This window comes from Kogia breviceps, chromosome 5 (genome assembly GCF_026419965.1).
Source record: "Kogia breviceps isolate mKogBre1 chromosome 5, mKogBre1 haplotype 1, whole genome shotgun sequence".
Lineage (NCBI taxonomy): Eukaryota > Metazoa > Chordata > Mammalia > Artiodactyla > Physeteridae > Kogia > Kogia breviceps.
In genome coordinates, this window is record NC_081314.1 from 85,450,293 (window position 1) to 85,471,460 (window position 21,168).

The 21,168-nt window shown below is 39.7% G+C and overlaps 1 protein-coding gene across 6 annotated transcripts in view; it reads left to right on the top strand.

The window, feature by feature from the left end:
* The window catches only part of IGSF11 (immunoglobulin superfamily member 11), a 148,183-nt gene that overhangs the window by 65,146 nt on the left and 61,869 nt on the right, over positions 1-21,168 (top strand). The window contains exon 1 of one of the 6 annotated variants that reach the window (XM_067034556.1): positions 18,595-18,674. The exons of the other annotated variants lie outside the window; for them this stretch is intronic. The gene's annotated coding sequence lies outside the window, so the exon portion shown is untranslated. Of the gene's footprint in view, positions 1-18,594; positions 18,675-21,168 lie in introns of those variants that run through there. 6 annotated transcript variants of the gene reach the window in all.

Here is a 21,168-nt window from a genome sequence, read left to right on the forward strand (position 1 = left end):
ATCTTTTTCCATCCCCTCGCTTTCAGTCTGCATGTGTCTTTAGGTCTGATGTGGGTCTCTTGTAGATAGCATATATACGGGTCTTGTTTTTTTTATCCATTCAGGCAGTCTATGTCTTTTTGTTGGAGCATTTAATCCATTTACATTTAAGGTAATTATTGATATGTATGTTCCTATTACCATTTTCTTAATTGTTTGGGGTTTGTTATTGTAGGCCTTTTCCTTCTCTTGTGTTTTCTGCCTAAAAAAATTCCTTTAGCCTTTGTTGTGAAGCTGGTTTGGTTATGCTGAATTCTCTTAGCTTTTGCTTGTCTGTAAAGGTTTTAATTTCTCTGTCAAATCTGAATGCGATCCTTGGTTGATAGAGTAATCTTGGTTGTAGGTTTTTCCCTTTCATCACTTTAAATATGTCCTGCCACTCCCTTGTGGATTGGAGAGTATATCTTGAAAGATCAACTGTTAACCTTATGGGGATTCCCTTGTATGTTATTTATTGTTTTTCCCTTGCTGCTTTTAATATTTTTTTGTATTTAATTTTTGATAGTTTGATTAATATGTGTCTTGAGGTGCTTCTCCTTGGATTTATCCTATATGGGACTCCGTGCTTCCTGGACTTTATTAACTACTTCCTTTCCCATATTAGGGAAGTTTTCAACTATAATCTCTTCAAATATTTTCTCAGTCCCTTTCTTTTGCTCTTCTCCTTCTGGGACCCCTATAATTCGAATGTTGGTGCGTTTAATATTGTCCCAGAGGTCTCTGAGACTGTCCTCAATTCTTTTCATTCTTTTTTCTTTATTCTGCTCTGCAGTAGTTATTTCCAATATTTTATTTTCCAGGTCACTTATCTGTTCTTCTGCCTCAGATATTCTTCTATTGATCCCATCTAGAGAATTTTTAATTTCATTTATTGTGTTGTTCATGATTGTTTGGTGCTCTTTAGTTCTTTTAGGTCCTAGTTAAATGTTTCTTGTATTTTCTCCATTCTCTTTCTAAGATTTTGAATCATCTTTACTATCATTATTCTGAATTCCTTTTCAGGTGACTGCCTATTTCCTCTTCATTTGTTAGGCCTGGTGGGTTTTTACCTTGATCCTTCATCTTCTGTGTGTTTCTTCGTCTTCTCATTTGGCTTAACTTACTGTGTCTGGGGTTTCCTTTTCACAGGGCGCAGGTTCGTAATTCCCATTGTTTTTGGTGTCTGCCCCCAGTGGCTAAGATTTGTTCAGTGGGTTGTGTAGGGTTCCTGGTGGAGGGGACTAGTGCCTGTGTTCTGTTGGATGACGCTGGATCTTGTTTTTCTGGGGGGCAGGTCCAAGTCTGGTGGGGTTTTTTTGTGGTGTCTGTGACCTTATTATGATTTTAGACAGCCTCTCTGCTAATGGGTGAGGCTGTGTTCCTGTCTTGCTAGTTTTTTTGTCATAGGGTGTCCAGCACTGTAGCTTGCTGGTCATTGAGTGGAGCTGGGTCTTGGCGTTAAGATGGAGATCTCTGGGAGATTTTTGCCATTTGATATTACGTGGAGATTGGGAGGTCTCTCGTGGACCAATGTCCTGAACTCGGCTCTCCCACCTCAGAGGCACAGCTCTGATGCATGGCTAGAACACCAAGAGCCTGTCATCCACATGGCTCAGAATAAAAGGGAGAAAGAAAGAAAGAAAGAAAGAAAGAAAGAGAGAGAGAGAGAGAGAGAGAGAGGGAGGGAGGGAGGGAGGGAGGGAGGGAGGGAGGGAGGGAGGGAGGAAGGAAGGAAAAGGTAAAGTAAAAATTTAAAAAGTTATTAAAATAAAAAACAATAAATAATTATTTTAAAAAACTTTTAAAAGTAATTTTTAAAAAAGAAAGAAGAGAACAACGAAACCAAAGAACAAATCCACCAGTGATAACAAGTGCTGAAAACTATACTAAAAACAAATAACAAAAAGAAACCTGGAAGGACAGAACCCTAGGACAAACGGTAAGAGCAAAGCTGTACAGACAAAATTACACACAGAAGCATATGCATACACACTCACAAAAAGAGAAAATGGGAAAAAATATATAAATATTGTTGATCCCAAAGTCCACCTCCTCAATTTGGGATGATTCGTTGTGTATTCAGGTATTCCACAGATGCAGGGTACATTAAGTTCATTGTGAAGATTTAATCTGCTGCTTCTGAGGCTGCTGGGAGAAATTTCCCTTTCTATTCTTTGTTCACACAGCTCCTGGGGTTCAGCTTTGGATTTGGCCCCGCCTCTGTGCGTAGGTCGCCTGAGGGAGTCTGATCTTCGCTCAGACAGGACGGGGTTAAAGGAGCCACTGATTCAGGGGCTCTGGCCCACTCAGGCTGGGGGGAGGGAGGGGCATGGAGTGCGGGGCGAGCCTGCAGTGGCAGAGGCCGGTGTGACGTTGCACCAGCCTGAGGCGCGCCGTGCATTGTCCTGGGGAAGTTGTCCCTGGATCCCGGCACCCTGGCAGTGGTGGACTGCACAGGCTCCCGGGAGGGGAGGTGTGCAGAGTGACCTGTGCTCGCACACAGCCTTCTTGGTGGCGGCAGCAACGGCCTTAGTGTCTCATGCCCGTCTCTGGTGTCTGCACTGATAGCCGCGGCTCGCGCCCGTCTCTGGAGCACCTTTAGGCGGTGCTCTGAATCCCCTCTCCTTGTGCACCCCGAAACAATGGTCTCTTGCCTCTTAGGCAGCTTCAGATTTCTTCCTGGACTCCCTCCCGAGTGACCGTGGTGCACTAGCCCCCTTCAGGCTGTGTTCACGCAGCCAACCCCAGTCCTCTCCCGGCTTCCGACCGAAGCCTAAGCCTCAGCTCCCAGCCCCCGCCCGTCCCGGCGGGGGAGCAGACAAGCCTCTCGGGCTGGTGAGTGCTGGTCGGCACCGATCCTCTGCGGGAATCTCTCCGCTTTGCCCTCCGTACCCCTGTTACTGCGCTCTCCTCCGCGGCTCCGAAGCTTCCCCCCTCCGCCGCCCCGTCTCCGCCCATGAAGGGGCTTCTAGTGTGTGGAAACTTTTCCTCCTTCACAGCTCCCTCCCGCTGGTGCAGGTCCCGTCCCTATTCTTTTGTCTCTGTTTTTTCTTTTTTTCTTTTGCCCTACCCAGTTACGTGGGGAGTTTCTTGCCTTTCGGGAGGTCTGAGGTCTCTGCCGGTGTTCAGTGGGTGTTCTGTAGGAGTTGTTCCACGTGTAGATGTATTTCTGATGTATTTGTGGGGAGGAAGGTGATCTCCACATCTTACTCTTCCGCCGTCTTGAAGCTCCTTCCTCTTTGTAGTGTTCGGACCTCTCACTCCTGATACTAATTGCTCTCCTTCTGTGAATTCAAGGACAGCCAGCTAAGAATGGCTTCGGTAGTCAGTTCCTTGGTGGGGTCACATTATCTTGGAATATTATTCCTTACCTATCATTCCATCGAGAGTCACGCATGACATGTTTCTCTGAGGAGTTCATTGCTGTGTCCTTTGTCTGGAGTATGGTCCTGTCTCCTTGATGTTTAATTCTTCTTCTCCCTGTGTTTACAATCTCACACAAGACTCAGACTGTCCACAGTCTTTCCTTTTTGAGTTAATCCCGTCAGTCTTTTCCTCTTCTGACATCCAGTAGCATACGTAATCTGAGCCAGACATCTTACCTAGTGGCTTGGACCTTCTCTAAGCAGAGCCCTGTGGCTTACAGTTCATGATAGGAAACATTGAAATTGACTCCCAGTTTAAAGAAAAATCTTCCATACATATTGGAAGGCAGGTAGCCTATTTGCATTTCTTGCCTAATCCAGACATCACCTCCAAAATGCAGTCTTTAACGTCCAGTGAAATCTGGTGTATCCAACTTTATTTATTAGTAAAGTGGTCTTCTCTCTCTCTCACACACACACACACACACACACACACACACACATTTTGCAGGTGCCTCTGTAGTCCATAACATTCAGCAGAAGTAAGTTACTGCTGGGAGGAAAAAGGGGAGTTATTAGCACTTTGAATACATGAAATGAGATGACTTCTGTTAATTTAGAGAATCTCATTTGCTGCTTTTGTGTTCCTCACAATGCTTAACTCAGTGCTAAGGACAAAACTTGCCCTTAATAAATATCTGTTCTCTGTTTATCTACACTTCTATTTCATTTTATTGTTATAATAATGCCTTTTGTGATAGTTAAGTGTTGACGAACATCTGTTTTAAAGTATATTTATTAATCCTTCAGGTCACCAGCTGACCTTGTCATTAACTCAGCTTTTTACGCACTGCACTTACATCTAGTGTTCTTCATTTTTGAGTCATTCCAGTGGCAGAAGCAATCATGGCTATCAAATGTTTACATTTCTTGAGGTTACTGTAGTGAATATTCCTGTATCCTTTTGTAATAGTATTCTTTATATTGCTGCTTATGACACCATTTTTATTGTTTTCACTGTTTTCATTAGTTGGAGACCAATGCAGTGCTTCCTACAAGATCCCTAGACGCTCATATAAGTCATCTCTGTGTACCTTGTGATAAAGTAAGGGAAGGGAAAAATTAAATTACCAAGTTTAGTCACAAAATATGCCTGCACTCCTCCTTGCTTTTCCCTCTAAAGCATGAGTGGTGGTCACAGTGATGGTAATTATGATGGCTTCTGGATTTTGGTTCACTGCCACATTTGTCAACTTTATTTATTTCTCTTCTTCCTTTATGAAAGAACAACAATAGTCTTCATCATTGACAAGGTTAGTTGTGAACTTTAACCCTTCCTTTTTGCAACTTTGAATTTTTTAAAAGTACCGTATCCTATGAAATATTACAGAGAGCTTTGCGGAAATATTTGATTCTGAGAAATACGAGAAAAGAGGTGGTTTGCAAGTGATTGTAGAATAAGCAGGGTTAAGTTTATGATTTCCTTTTTCTTTTGAATGTCCAGTTTTGGATTGTAGTACCTTTGATTTTAGGAAAAGAGCTGTGCAGCTGCTGTAAACCTCATTCATTAATGACGTTGATGTTAATGTCTCCTAATCAAATCAGAACTTTGTAACACGCTCAGTAGCCCAGGGAAAGCAGGAAAGGTAAGGAAATTTGGAGGGTGTTGTCCTTTCTTGGAGGCAAAGAAAGGAATGTTGGTTTCATGAGCCCTGATAAAGTTTGTAACAAAACCAGCTGTTGCTTTACTCTGGCCTATAGAGAAGGCACTTTCCTCTGAAGCCTCTCCTAGCAGTTGGCTGCTGTTTCAAAGTAGAAATTACTTTTACTGTGTAAAACAGGGGTGATAGTAATTGTGTTGAAAAATTGTTTGAAATGAGTTGCTTGTAAAATAAGTGATGATTGGAGGAAATAAGCTTGCCTGTGAGGCATGGAGAGCATGGAGGTTAAGAGCATGCATGCACTCTGGAGACAGGCTTCCTGTATTTGGGACTGGGCTCTGTCATTTATTTGCAGTAAGTTGGCAAATTACTTAATCCCTCTCTGTCTCACTTATCTGTATAGTAATAGTACTTATATAAAGGTTGTAAAGCTTGAGCTAATACATGTGAAGAACTTAGGATGGTTCTTAACACATAATAAGTGCTCATTAAAGGGCTAGATACTATTAGAACTATTATTATTTTAAAAAGAAACATCACCTGAAGCTTATTAGTATGTAAATGTGTGACGTTTTATGAAAAGGAATCTGAAAAATAATACCACCCCATTTTGTAGGAGAACCAAAGTCAAATGCTTGTGTGTGTGTGTGTGTGTGTGTGTGTGCGCGCGTGTGTATGTGTGTGTGTTTAGGGGAATCAAGAAATGTTAGATATATTGGCCAACTGGGGATTACCATGTCTAAAAGTATTTAATTTAGATTAAGAGCAAGAAATGCTGTTGTCACCAAACCAGACCCATCTGTCAGCCAAGTTTGGTCCATGGATCACCTGTTTGCAATCCCTGGTGTGGAGGAAACATTCATGATGAATAGTTTAGCTCTATAAAAAGACTAAGAATTTAAAACTCTGCTACCCATTAGCCACACATGGATATTTAAATTTAAATTAATTGAAATAAAAATTTAGTTCCTCAGTCACACTAGCTACAATTCAAGTGTGCAGTAGTCACATATGGCTAGTAATATATTGGAGAATGTATATTTAGAACATTTTCATCATTACAGAAAGTTCTATTGGATAGAGCTGATCTAATGGTTTATAAAAATATTCACACATTACTGTCTACCAACTTCGATGTACCTCCATGAGAAATGGCCAGGCCAAAGGCAGTAGACCAGTAGTTTACAGTAGTATGGGATTGGGAGGAGTTGTTTTCTGCTTGGTTTTACATTATAGCTGTTAATCCACTCCCTAGCAGCAGTTTATAAGTTTGTTTTTGAAGTATTTTTAAGAAAGCTCTTTGGTGACTGTAGGCTTCTGGCACTAGGTGAATCTCATTTGAGGAGAAAATTCTGTAGGGTAGGGGAATGGAAAGGGTGGTTTTCCCCACAAAACTTCAAAAGATACATTATTAGTGCCTTTCCAGGGATGATTGGGAATATTGAACTGAGGTATATATGTGTTTGCATTTGTGTGTATTTCCTCCCACTCAGAAAAATACATCAGTGAGAAACTTAAATATTCTTTATAGAATATATAAAATGCATATTGCCTTAGAAATGTTTTACCATCATAATAATCTTGTATCTCAGGTTGGCCATCAATATCTACTATTGCCAGAATAATGCTTTATCATGTATAGTGGGAAATAGCATACTTTTAATCATTTAATGGTGATTTGAAGAATTTTCACTATTAGAACTACTGGAGGAGGCTTAAATTGGTGGTGGTGTGATGTAGCAGATAAAATTCCTTAGGGCTGTTCAGGTTAGTGGATGGAATTGAATCTCTATTGCCATTCATGATAGAGCCCGTGTGTTACTCCTTGAACAAAGAAAGCATATAGAGGGAGTGTGTGTATGGCTATGGTTTCTTTAGGAAGAGCTGGTAGCATCAAATGTGTGTGTCAGGGGGAATTACCAGGTTTTCCTGAACAAATCTGTACTTCCATTCCTGACTCAGTAAATATAGGGCAATTCTTTGTATTTTCTCTCTTTATTAAGCTTTTGCATTGGTAACTGTCCCCTCACCTCCCAGTCTAATCTAATTTATTCCAGCCTTGGGCTTGAGGATTATAACACATATACCAATTTTTATTGGTGAATTAATTTCAGATATTACACTCACATTAAAGTGAATGTATCCCTTCTCTAAGAGGTGAAGTATGCAGAGGCATATATTTGAGATGTGTGCATTTTTCTTTATGTTTGTTATGTTTCAAAAATTTCACATTAAAATATGAAGTTACAGCTAATTTTATCTTATTTGTAAATGTTGGATTTATTTACTTTTGGTAACTAAATACTTTTTCTTGCTAATCCATCAATTTAAAGAACATGTATTCTTCTTTAGTTTTGTTCCTGATTATAAAAATAACTATTATAAATTTTATTTGCTTTATTTTGTTATTTTCTAATACAAGCATTTAGAGCTATAAAGTTTCCTTTAAGCACTCGTTTAGCTGCATCCCAAATATTTCAAGGTTATAGAGAAAAATGCCCATGGCACTCCATGGCAAAGCCAAGGGGTTAAGTCAAACCTGACTCATCATTAGCATGGGGAAGCCCCCTAACCTTGATTATACTTATTTAAGGCCCTCTGGAGGAAGAAACTTAACTAAACTATGAGCAGGGTAGAGAGGATCTCCCTGAAGTATGTGAGGAATCACTGAAAAAAAACCAACAAGTGGATACCTGGATACATGGGAAAGAAACAAAAAACTGAATCAAAGATCCTAAATTTGACCCAATTGGAAGTCCAGAATTTACTAAAAGAATGTAACGAAAGATAAAAAGGCACCAATTGACTTTTGTACCTCTACAACAGAGGTTCTGAGTTAATTTTAACATCTGCTGAAATGCACTTTGATTTCATGTCTTAATTGATGCTGGGACTCAAATTATAGTTATACCTGAGGATCTTAATAAATTTAAAGAAGGTAATCATGTACATGGGGATCCTACCAAATTTTAATAAGGTACCCCTAATACTCCTAGAGAAGTTACCAAATATGTAATAGAGAACAAATAGGCCTGTCTCACCTTACCCATTGGAATTAATGACTTGCTTAAATTCCCCATGGTCATAGCATTTATTGCCCTAAAATATCCAAGGTCAGCATGGATGCACTGACCCAATGAATAATAAATTAAATTACATCCTTGACACTTACAGTTGGCTTGGAAATATGGGACTTCCTTGAATCCCTCCCCACTCCATGATTAAAATAGCTAATATTGCTCAATGTAAATAAAAATAAAGAGCCTTCAAGAATTAAAACCCATATATAAGACCTTTTAACAAAATGAGTGATGATTCCTACTCTTTCTCAGTTTAACGGCACAATCTGACCTGTTTTTAAACTCAGAAAGAACGAATGGTACCTCACAGTAGATTACAATAACTTTTGAACCATGATCCTACCCATTAAGGCCTCCATTCCTAATATAATGGAAATTACTGACTCCATCTAATCAGCAGCTGGTAGTACTTTGCAGTCATAGATTTGGCTAATACGTTCTGTTCAAAGCCTATTTCAGCAACCTCTCAACTGCAGTCTGCCTTCATCTTTGAAGAGTACACCTCTGCCGAGCTGTCCATGGGGTCCATCAATAGTCCTATTATTGTGTACAGTCTTTGCAGGCAAGATCTTCACCACATCCAGCTTTCTCCAGAAGCACAAGTATGACATCACCCTGGTGACATTCTCCTCCAAGGAGATCCACTTGACATACTCATTCAGGACATTCTAATACTCACAAAGGACATGAGCCATTGATTGCCCCACACATAGTACAGGGCCCTGCTACCTTTGTTAAATTCCTGAAAATTATTTGATGAGCCAAGAGCCACTCCATCTCTGACACTGTCAAGAAACAGCTCATGGCCCTTTTCAGCACCCACAAATGTTAAAAATAGGTTTTGAAGACAATATATTTTTCATTAAAGAATTTTACTTAAGTGAATTTGTGCTGTTACTTGCAAACCAGCCCATCTTAAATGGGACTCCCTACAACAAAGGCTATAGAACCTGTCCGTATTGCAATACAGTGGCACTCCCATTGGTGCCCCTCCTCCAACCCCAAGACTCTTACTACAGAGGCTTTAACAACCTCTTCTCGTACCTCCTAGAATCTCTTGACCACCCATAATGACCACACAGCATTGACTTTTGATGCAATCAATTGGCCTCCTGGTCCCACGCTCTTTGCCATTAGATACTGAGATCTGGAAACAGAGGCCCTCGTAGGCCTGAGCCATAACCTTCTGGACTATCTCAACCTGCAGCATCTGTGTTCAGCTCCCCAGTAGCTCTTCTCTATTGAGCTGCATCGAATCATGCCCTTTGCATGCACAGCTTCATCTTCAGCCAAAGACTTAAGGCTAACTCTGTGTGAACATCTGGAGCTCGTTCTTTTTACAGCTCCTACTCTCTCGTGACCTACTCCACAAATTCCACCCACCTCGGTAGCCCCAAACTTGTCTGCCTTTTCAGCTTGATGAGTATGCTGTGCTCTGCTTTGACTCCACTTGTCTTCACTAAGTCTAGAATGTGCCTCAAGGCAGAAGGCTGGGACCATCATGGGACTCACCTCGTTACAGTCCTGTATGCCTCTTTTCCAAGTCCTGAAAGCAATTGCTTCATGTATTCTGCTCAATTTTATAGATCTTTGTATGCAATGAAGAGGGAGAGTATGATACTCTTTAGTCTTTTATGGCTGGTAGTGGAAGTTATAATATATTTTTTACTAATACTTGGTAGGAACTTTATCCTAACAATTTCAAGTAATATCATCATCTTTATCCAATGGTATGCTATGTTTTAATTGTACATTGTACTTAACTTCATTTACATAATCTAGACAAGCTGTTTTTACTTCGATCACACTCTTCTTAAATAGTGTTGAATTAACTTGTAGGTTTTCTGCAGAACTTGTCTTTAATATTACCAGATTCAGTTGTATATAACTATGGTACATGATATGTATATTTTATGCTTTACACTTTTTATCGAATTCAACTCTCAAAATATTTCAGTAACTTACAAAAAACATTTGAATTTTTTATATAGTGTAATTAGATTATCATAAATAGGATGTTCTGGCATTAATTGTAGCTAGATAGCTTTTGTATTTTCCCTATGACAGAGTAAGTTTTAAAACATCTTGTATTTAGTTTGAGTTCATGCAGAAACATTAATACCAATGTTAGATTTTCTATTTAGAGACTATTTATTGATGTTTTCATGGGGATTATTATGGCCTAATATATTAGAAGGTGGGGAGACCTGAAACATAGATAATTGAAATGATTGAAATCACCAATTGCAATTTCTCCTCTATAGTTTTAATCTCTTTTCATCCAAAACTTTAAAATAACTAAGTTTCCCAGAAATTATTAGAATGGACTGAGTTCACAGACATTTCTTTTCTCTCTATCATCTATCATTTGGTAAACAACCAAATGAGTAATGGAATAAATAACAGTGGAAAAGATAAAGAAACATAAATTTCACGCTTCTTATTCAGAAATACTTGAGACTTATTCCTTAGTATTTGAGTTTCTGTCTTTTGTGCAACAAATCTGATACAGTGGAAAAGGCACTGAGCTGGGAATTGAGGAATAGCACTAACTAACGGTGATTTCAGACCTGTGACTTCCCTGTTGTGGGGGAAGTTTTTCATTTATGAAATAAAGGGATTGGATTACATGATATTTAAGGTCACTTTCTACCCTTTTAACTTTCAGAAAAGCTTCAAATTAAAAAAAAAAACCCAAACATTAAAATGACACCTAAGGGGGGCTCCCCTGTTGGCACAGTGGTTGAGAATCCTCCTGCCAATGCAGGAGACATGGGTTCGATCCCTGGGCTGGGAAGATTCCACATGCCGCGGAGCACCTAAGCCCGTGCTTCACAACTACTGAGCCTCACAACTACTGAGCCTGTGCTCTAAAGCCCGTGAGCCACAACTACTGAGCTGGTGCGCTGCAACTACTGAAGCCCGCATGCCTACAGCCGGTGCTCCGCAGCAACAGAAGCCACCACAGGGCTTCCCTGGTGGCGCAGTGGTTGAGAGTCTGCCTGCTGATGCAGGGGACATGGGTTTGTGACCCGGTCTGGGAGGATCCCACATGCCACAGAGCAGCTGGGCCCATGAGCCATGGCCACTGAGCCTGCGTGTCCAGAGCCTGTGCTCCACGAAGGGAGAGGCCACAACAGAGAGAAGCCCATGTACTGCAAAAAAACCCAAAAAACAAAAAAACCAAAAACCACCACAATGAGAAGCCCACGCACCACAATAAAGAGTAGTCGCTGCTCACCACAGCTGGAGAAAGCCCCTGTACAGCAATGAAGACCCAACACAGCCAAAAATAAATAATTAAATAAATTTGTATATAAAAAAATGACAGCTAAGGTCTAGGATTTACCCTAAACCTTGATTTTTACATGAAAGTATCTGTGAGCTCTGTAGGGAATCTTAAGGGTGGCACATAAAACCATCCAAAATAAATACTTTCAAAGAGACTCCTACTGAAAGAAGAACAGGAAAGCAACAATGGCAAATGCCATCTGGTCACTGACTTTATTTCTGAGTACAGCTTGGGTAATTGATACTTTTAGGAATAGAAAACTCACTGTAGCAGACAGCAGAAGGAGGAAGAACTAAACTCCGGCAGCCTGTGGAACACAAACCACATCACAGAAAGATAGACAAGATGAAAAGGCAGAGGGCTATGTACCAGATGAAGGAACAAGATAAAACCCTAGGAAAACAACTAAATGAAATGGAGATAGGCAATCTTCCAGGAAAAGAATTCAGAATAATGATAGTGAAGATGATCCAGGACCTTGGAAAAAGAATGGAGGCAAAGGTCAAGAAGATGCAAGAACTGTTTAACAAAGATCTAGAAGAATTAAAGAACAAACAAACAGAGATGAACAATACAGTAACTGAAATGAAAAATACACTAGAAGGAATCAATAGCAGAATAACTGGGGCAGAAGAACGGATAAGTGACCTGGAAGACAGAATGGTGGAATTCACTGTTGTGGAACAGAACAAAGAAAAAAGAAAGAAAAGAAATGAAGACAGCCTAAGAGACCACTGGGACAACATTAAATGCAACAACATTCACATTATAGGGGTCCCAGAAGGAGAAGAGAGAGAGAAAGGACCCGCGAAAATATTTGAAGAGATTATAGTCGAAAACTTCCCTACATGGGAAAGGAAATAACCACCCAAGTCCAGGAAGCCCAGAGAGTCCCACACGGGATAAACTAAAGGAGAAACATGCCGAGACACATAGTAATCAAACTGGCAAAAATTAAAGACAAAGAAAAATTATTGAAAGCAGCAAGGGAAAAACTAAAAATAACATACAAGGGAACTCCCATAAGGTTAACAGCTGATTTCTCAGCAAAAACTCTACAAGCCAGAAGGGAGTGGCATGATATACTTAAAGTGATGAAAGGGAAGAATCTACAACAAAGATTACTCTACCTGGCAAGGATCTCATTCAGATTCGTTGGAGAAATCAAAAGCTTTACAGACAAGCAAAAGCTAAGAGAATTCAGCACCACCAAACCAGCTCTACAACAAATGCTAAAGGAACTTCTCTAGGCAAGAAACACAAGAGAAAAAAAGGACCTACAAAAACAAACCGAAAACAATTTAAAAAATCGTAATAGAACATAGATATCAATAATTACCTTAAACATAAATGGATTAAATTCTCCAACCAAAAGACACAGGCTCACTGAATGGATACAAAAACAAGACCCATATATATGCTGTCTACAAGAGACCCACTTCAGACCTAGGGACACATTCAGACTGCAAGTGAGGGGATGGAAAAAGATATTCCATGCAAATGGAAATGAAAAGAAAGTTGGAGTAGCAATACTCATATCAGATAAAGTAAACTTTAAAATAAAGAACGTTACAAGAGACAAGGAATGACACTACATAATGATCAAGGGATCAATCCAAGAAGAAGATATAACAATTATAAATATATATGCACCCAACATAGGAGCACCTAAATACATAAGGCAACTGCTAACAGCTATAAAAGAGAAAATCAACAGTAACACAAAAATAGTGAGGGACTTTTAACACCGCACTTACACCAATGGACAGATCATCCAAACCGAAAATTAATAAGGGAACACAAGCTTTAAATGACACAATAGACCAGATAGATTTAATTGATATTTATAGGACATTCCATCCAAAAACAGGAGATTACACTTTCTTCTCAAGTGCACACGGAACATTCTCCAGGATAGATCACATCTTGGGTCACAAATCAAGCCTCAGTAAATTTAAGAAAATTGAAATCATATCAAGCATCTTTTCTAACCACAATGCTATGAGATTAGAAATTATAACAGGGAAAAAACATAAAAAACACAAACACATGGAGGCTAAACAACGTTACTAAATAACCAATAGATCACTGAAGAAATCAAAGAGGAAAGCAAAAAATACCTAGAGACAAATGGCAATGAAAACACGACAATCCAAAACCTATGGGATGCAGCAAAAGCAGTTCTAAGAGGGAAGTTTATTGCTATACAAGCCTACCTCAAGAAACAGGAACAATCTCAAATAAACAATCTAACATTACACCTAAAGTAACTAGAGAAAGAAGAACAAACAAAACCCAAAGTTAGCAGAAGGAAAGACATCATAACGATCAGAGCAGAAATAAATGAAATAGAAACAAATAAAACAATAGCAAAGATCAATAAAACTAAAAACTGGTTCTTCGAGAAGATAAACAAAATTGATAAACCATTAGCCAGACTCATCCAGAAAAAGAGGGAGAGGACTCAAATCAATAAAAGAAGAAATGAAAAAGAAGTTACAACAGACACCACAGAAATACAAAACATCCTAAGAGGCTACTGTAAGCAACTCTTTGCCAATAAAATGGACAATGTGGAAGAAATGGACAAATTCTTAGAAAGGTGTAACCTTCCAAGGCTGAGCCAGAAAGAAATAGAAAATATGAACAGACCAATCATAAGTAATTAAATTGAAACTGTGATTAAAAATCTTCCAGCAAACAAAAGTCCAGGACCAGGTAGCTTCACAGGTGAATTCTATCAAACATTTAGAGAAGAGCTAACACCATACTTCTCAAACTCTTCCAAAAAATTGTAGAGGAAGGAAAGCTCCCAAACTCATGCTATGAGGCCACCATCACCCTCATACCAAAACCAGACAAAGGTACTCCAAAAAAAGAAAATTACAGACCAATATCTCTGATGAATATAGATGCAAAGATCCTCAACAAAATACTAGCAAACAGAATCCAACAACACAGTAAAAGGATCATACACCATGATCCAGTGGGATTTATCCCAGGGATGCAAGGATTCTTCAATATACGCAAATCAATCAATGTGATATACCATATTAACAAACTGAAGAATAAAAACCATATGATCATCTCAATAGATGCAGAAAAAGCTTTTGACAAAATTCAACACCCATTCATGATAAAAAACTCTCCAGAAAGTGGGCACAGAGGGAACCTACTTCAACATAATAAAGGCCATATACGACAATCCCACAGCAAACATCATTCTCAATGATGAAAAACTGAAAACATTTCCTCTAATATCAGGAACAAGACAAGGTTGTCCACTCTCACCACTATTATTCAACATAGTTTTGGAAGTCCTAGCCATGGCAATCAGAGAAGAAAAAGAAATAAAAGGAATACAAATTGGAAAAGAAGAAGTGAAACTGTCACTGTTTGCAGATGATATGATACTATACATAGAGAATCCTGAAGATGCCACCAGAAAACTATTAGAGCTTATCAATGAATTTGGTAAAGCTGCAGGATACAAAATTAATACACAGAAATCTCTAGCATTCCTATACTCTAATGATGAAAAATCTGAAAGATAAATTAAGGAAGCACTCCCATATACTATTGCAATAAAAAGAATAAAATATCTATTAATAAACCTACCTACAGAGCCAAAAGACTTGTATGCAGAAAACTATAAGACACTGATGAAAGAAATTAAAGATGATACCAACAGATGGAGAGATATGCCATGTTCTTGGATTAGAAGAATCAATATTGTGAAAATGACTATACTACCCAAAGCAATCTACAGATTCAATGCAGTCCCTATCAAATTACCAGGGGCATTTTTTACAGGACTAGAACAAAAAATCTTAAAATTTGTATGGAGATACAAAAGACCCTGACTAGCCAAAGCAGTCTTGAGGGAACAAAACGGAGCTGGAGGAATCAGACTCCATGACTTCAGACTATACTACAAAGCTACAGTAATCAAGACAATATGGTACTGGCACAAAAACAGAAATATACATCACTGGAACAGGATAGAAAGCCCAGAGATAAAGCCACGCATCTATGGTCAACTAATCTATGACAAAGGAGGCAAGGATATACAATGGAGAAAAGACAGTCTCTTCAATAAGTAGTGCTGGGAGAACTGGACAGCTACATGTAAAAGAATGAAATTAAAACACTCCCTAATACTATACACAAAAACAAACTCAAAATGGATTAGAGATCTAAATGTAAGACTGAGCACTATCAAACTCTTAGAGGAAAACATAGGAAGAACATTCTTTGACATAAATCACAGCAAGATCATTTTTTTTTTTTTTTTTTTTTTTTGTCATATGCGGGCCTCTCACCGCTGCGGCCTCTGCTGCCGCGGAGCACAAGCTCCGGACGCGCAGGCCCAGCGGCCACGGCTCACTGGCCCAGCCGCTCCGCGGCACGTGGGATCCTCCCGGACCGGGGCACAAACCTGCGCCCCCCGCATCGGCAGGCGGACTCCCAACCACTGCGCCACCAGGGAAGCCTGCAAGATCATTTTTGATCCACCTCCTAGAGTAATGGAAATAAAAATAAACAAATGGGACCTAATGAAACTTAAAAGCTTTTGCACAGCAAAGGGAACCATAAATAAGACGAAAAGACAACCCTTAGAATGGGAGAAAATATTTGCAAATGAACCATCAGCCAAAGGATTAATCTCCAAAATATATAAACAGCTCATGCAGCTCAACATTAAAAAAACAAACAACCCAATCCAAAAATGGGCAGAAGACCTAAATAGACATTTCTCCAAAGAAGACATACAGATGGCCAAGAAGCACATGAAAAGCTGCTCAATATCACTAATTATTAGAGAAATGCAAATCAAAACTACAATGTGGTATCACCTTACAACACTTAGAATGGGCATCATCAGAAAATCTACAAACAACAAATGCTGGAGAGGCTGTGAAGAAAAGGGAACCCTCTTGTACTGTTGGTGGGAATGTAAATTGATACAGCCACTATGGAGAACAGTATGGATATTCCTTAAAGAACTAAAAATAGAATTACCATATGACCCAGCAATCCCACTCCTGGGCATATACCCAGAGAAAACTGTAATTCAAAAAGACTCATGCACCTCAGTGTTCATTGCAGCACTATTTACAATAGCCAGGTCATGGAAGCAACCAACCGAAATGCCCATTGACGGACGAATGGATAAAGAAAACGTGGTACATATATACAATGGAATATTACTCAACCATGAAAAGGAACAAAATTGGGTCATTTGTAGTGATGTGGATGGATCTAGAGACTGTTATACAGAGTGAAGTAAGTCAGAAAGAGAATAACAAATATCGTATATTAATGCATATATGTGGAACCTAGAAAATGGTACAGATGAACTAGTTTGCAGAGCAGAAATTGAGACACAGATGTAGAGAACAAATGTATGGACATGAGGGGTGGAAAGTGGGGCTGGGTGGGGGTTGTGGTGTGGTGAATTGGGAGATTGGGATTGACATGTATACACTGATGTGTATAAAATGGATGACTAAAAAAACAAACAAACAGAAAGGAAAGCTCACCATAGGTAGGAATAGCTATCGCAGTGTACCCTAAGCTAAATACAACTTAGAAATCAAAACTCGTAAATAAGGTAAGATTGAAACAGTCTATACAGTTTAAAGGTTTTTTTTTCTTTAAACTTCTGTTTATAAAATTGAGAAACTATCTCTAGACCACTCTTTTATTTAAAAGCAAACTCACTAAATGTACCACCCCACCTCTGGATTGGTGGGAGGGTGTCGTTTTTGTTTTTGTCAAAACTCATAGATATTGCCTGAGTTGATTGTTTTTTCTTCCAGACCATGCTTCCATCTCAGTTACAGAGCTGGCACAGATCAGATACAGTTTTGTCTGATAGCACTTGCTGTTAGATACTGGTGTGTGGGCATCTAGAGAAGGCTACTCCTATCAGCTCCTAATTAAAAAATAGGAAATGATTGTTTTAAGTAGAACAACTAGTGGACTTTTAAGTTGAGCTCCTTATCTGATTCAACTTTTATTCTTCAGGCATTTCTGTCTGTTGTTAGCATTTTATACACACACACACACACACACACACACACACACACACACATAATCTTGAGAAGTAGTGTTAAGACTGGTCTTAAGGGCATATACCCAGAGAAAACCATAATTCAAAAAGACACATGCACCCCAATGTTCATTGCAGCATTATTTACAATAGATAGGTCATGGAAGCAACCTAAATGCCCATCAACAGATGAATGGATAAAGATGTGGCACACATATGCAATGGAATATTACTCAACTGTAAAAAGGAATGAAATTGGGTCATTTGTAGAGACACGGATGGACCTGGAGACTGTCATACAGAGTGAAGTAAGTCAGAAAGAGAAAAACAAACATCATATATTAATGCATATGTGTGGAATCTAGAAAAATGGTACAGATGAACTGGTTTGCAAGGCAGAAATAGAGACACAGATGCAGAAAACAAACATATGGACACCAAGGGGGGAAAGCAGCGGGGAGTGGTGGTGGTGGGATGAATTGGGAGATTGGGATTGAAATATATACACTAATATGTATAAAATAGATAACTAATAAGAACCTGCTGTATAAAAAAAATAAAATAAAAAAAAAAGACTGGTCATAAATACTATAAGAGATACCTCATAATTGAGGAGTAGATTACTCAGTTTGGGGATTGTGTAGACCTCTGGCCACAGTGTCACTTTCCTCTTTATTGATCACTTCTCTGGTGAGGTGCTGGTCCCCACTGGAGTCTGGCTTCAAGGAGAGAAGTGGGGTAAAGGAAGCAGATGTTTCCTTTGAGGATATTTTCATTAGGAAATTGGGTTGAGAAAGACAGAGCTGTGACCTCCTATTTCTCCTTTTTTGTGTGCCATGGAAAAAATATTGAACACTTTGAAAATTGTAGATAATGTGGCAGTCTTATTTTTCTGCTGATCTTCAGCTCAACAACTACTTTCTTCATGCAGTTTTACTAATACTGTTCGTTTTTTTCTTTTTCCTTTTTTTGGTATCCAACCTGGGTAACTGATTTTTTTTTTTTTTTTCTGTACGTGGGCCTCTCGCTGTCGTGGCCTCCTCCATTGTGGAGCACAGGCTCCGGACATGCAGGCTTAGCGGCCATGGCTCACGGGCCCAGCGGCTTCGCGGTATGTGGGATCCTCCTGGACCGGGGCACAAACCCGTATCCCCTGCATCGGGAGGCAGACTCTCAACCACTGCGCCACCTGGGAAGCCCTGGGTAACTGATTTTTATCTCCAAATTTTCAGGTTGTGTGTATGTATGTATGTATATGTGTGTGTGTGTGTACGTGTGCATACACATACATACACAGGTGCTTCTATGGTTTTTAATTAATTAGTCACAAGCCATTTTGCCCCTAGTGGTCTCTTTTCATCTGGCTAAATCTGAAAACCCCAGACAACTTTGAATAGCCATGGAGTTGTCGGAAAGGATTAAATTGGAATGATGTGAGGCTCTTGGTCTAGTTCACAGGGCACTGAGGGAGTGGCCTTCTTGGGTGCAGGACATAAGATGGTGTGCACTGTACAAGGAAAAGTCGTCAGAGTCTGGGACTACTGCTTGTAGTCTCCAACTGGAAGGTGTTTGGGGGAGGGAGAAAAGGAGAGAAGAACTTTAAAAATCATATGGAAGGAACGAACTTTAAAAATCATATGGAAGGAACATATTACTCATGTTGTGTAAGTAGTTTTAGTACCTTAGATCTGAGAGTGCTTTACAATTTTCAAAGCCCTTTTAACTCAGAAGTCAGTGAAAGCACCTATTTTCTTGTACGCAGCTTGTTCCATTGTGACGAGAGTGGAGCCGGATAAATTTCACTCTCAAGCCGATACTCTCAGGCAGCAGCTTAATTTTTGCAGAAAAGCGGCAGCTGTGCAGAAAGTTCTCTCTGTCCTGCTTGGTGTCTCTAGTTCATGATCATTTCTTTTCATGCCAAAGAAAACATCCCTCCACCAGGCTGTCTGGGCTTCCTCTGAAAATCAGTTTGATCTAAATTCAACTGAAATCCTCTCTGAACCTGAGACAGCTCTGGAACGGCTGGATAACCAGAGTGGGTGCCCACACACCTTCTGCACTGGGGCACGGAGTCCTAGGGTTGCAGGAAAGAGTCGTGCCCTTCAGTTCACCCTCTGGGCTCTTGTGTGTCAATTGCAGACCATGAGCCAGCCCTGGTTCCATGGTATTTTTCCTGAGACCTGAGGACTCAGCATTGTAGACAGGCTGAGAGAAATAAAAGTGCATATCTTCTATATAACATTTATCACCATTGTGTTTAATCGATTAACAGCTATATTTCCACTAGATGGTGGACTCCTTGAGAGTAGAAATTGTGTCTCCTATGTTTGCCACTCATACTGGTGCCTGGCATTTGGTTGCCTGCCTGAATTAATAAGGGTGAAATGTGATCAGCCTGGGCTCATGTGAGCCTTGGGGCCGAGGTGGAAGCATGAAGAGTATGGTTGCCCTGTGCTCCCCAGACTTTAGCCCCAGCCAGTGCCTCCTCCTTCTCTCCCCCCAGCTTCCCCCTCCACTACTCACCACACACACCAGTGCTCCAGCCTCAGTTCCCTTCTCATGCCTGAAAAGAATTAAGTATATTCTTCCCTATTAAACAATAATATACCTGTCATCGATATATTGTCTCCCTATTCTTCCTCCACTTAACCTGTTTTGTCCAAATCCCTTATTGCCTGTCATTTTCCTATATTTTAATAATGAAACCCGTAAAAATTTATCTTCCTGTGACATTTAAATTACCAGATGTAAATATATGGGCTGAGCCATTAATAAAACTTCACCAGTTAGTGAGAGAACCTAGTGATCATCCTAAAATTCCCCATGCGGAGACCTGCTGGATTGTAGTGTAGGTTTTAACAGGTGTTTAGCACCTTCTGAAATGGTCCCCAGGCACCCAGAGAGTAGGAATGGAAGCAGTGAGAAGATGTAAAATGTAGTCTGTTCCTCAAAAGAGCAGGTCTGGCAGGTGAACACTCATTCATCTAACGTTGTCATTCCCATCTCAACCCTAAGAACTTGTTTCCCTTTCTATGCAGTCGGGCTCTGGGGGTGCCATGCTTTTTCTGATAACATCATGCTTCCCGACACCTGGTTGTAGGACCTCTTCATGATGAAACCTAATGTTTTATGTGCATTTGTTAATCCTGCAGTTGTACATCAAGGCTAAGCCAAAATAGGGAAACAGTGACTGCAAACTAGGGCGAGTTTGTTCCCAGAGAGTTAGTTACTCCAGCCCTTTCTTGCTTTTACCTGGCATAAGAGCCCTTGTCAGTGGAGTGACCCTTTCTCGTTTTTTTGTTTTTCTAGTTTTAAACTTTTCATCAGCAGTATAATGTGCAGTGGACACAAAGTCACAGTCTTATATTACTGTCATAACACTCTTATTTAGAAATAGTAGGTGAGGTTCTTGTTCTTGTTCTTCTGGACCAAACATTGGGACATCTGTTAGGCCTCAAAAGATATATATATATATTTTTTTTTTAGTAAAATAGGCTCATCTTAGAGATTAATTCTGTTGTGAAATGCTATATATATGTTACAAATATAAGTGCCAAAGAAAAATGACAAGTATGCTATGTTTGCTTAATTCTGTTTTTTAGTTGTTAATCTTCTACAGAAATTTGAGATTATAGAGGAATGTGTAATATTTTTAAAAACGCTTACTGAATTCTGCAGTTTTGCAGGATTTATATAT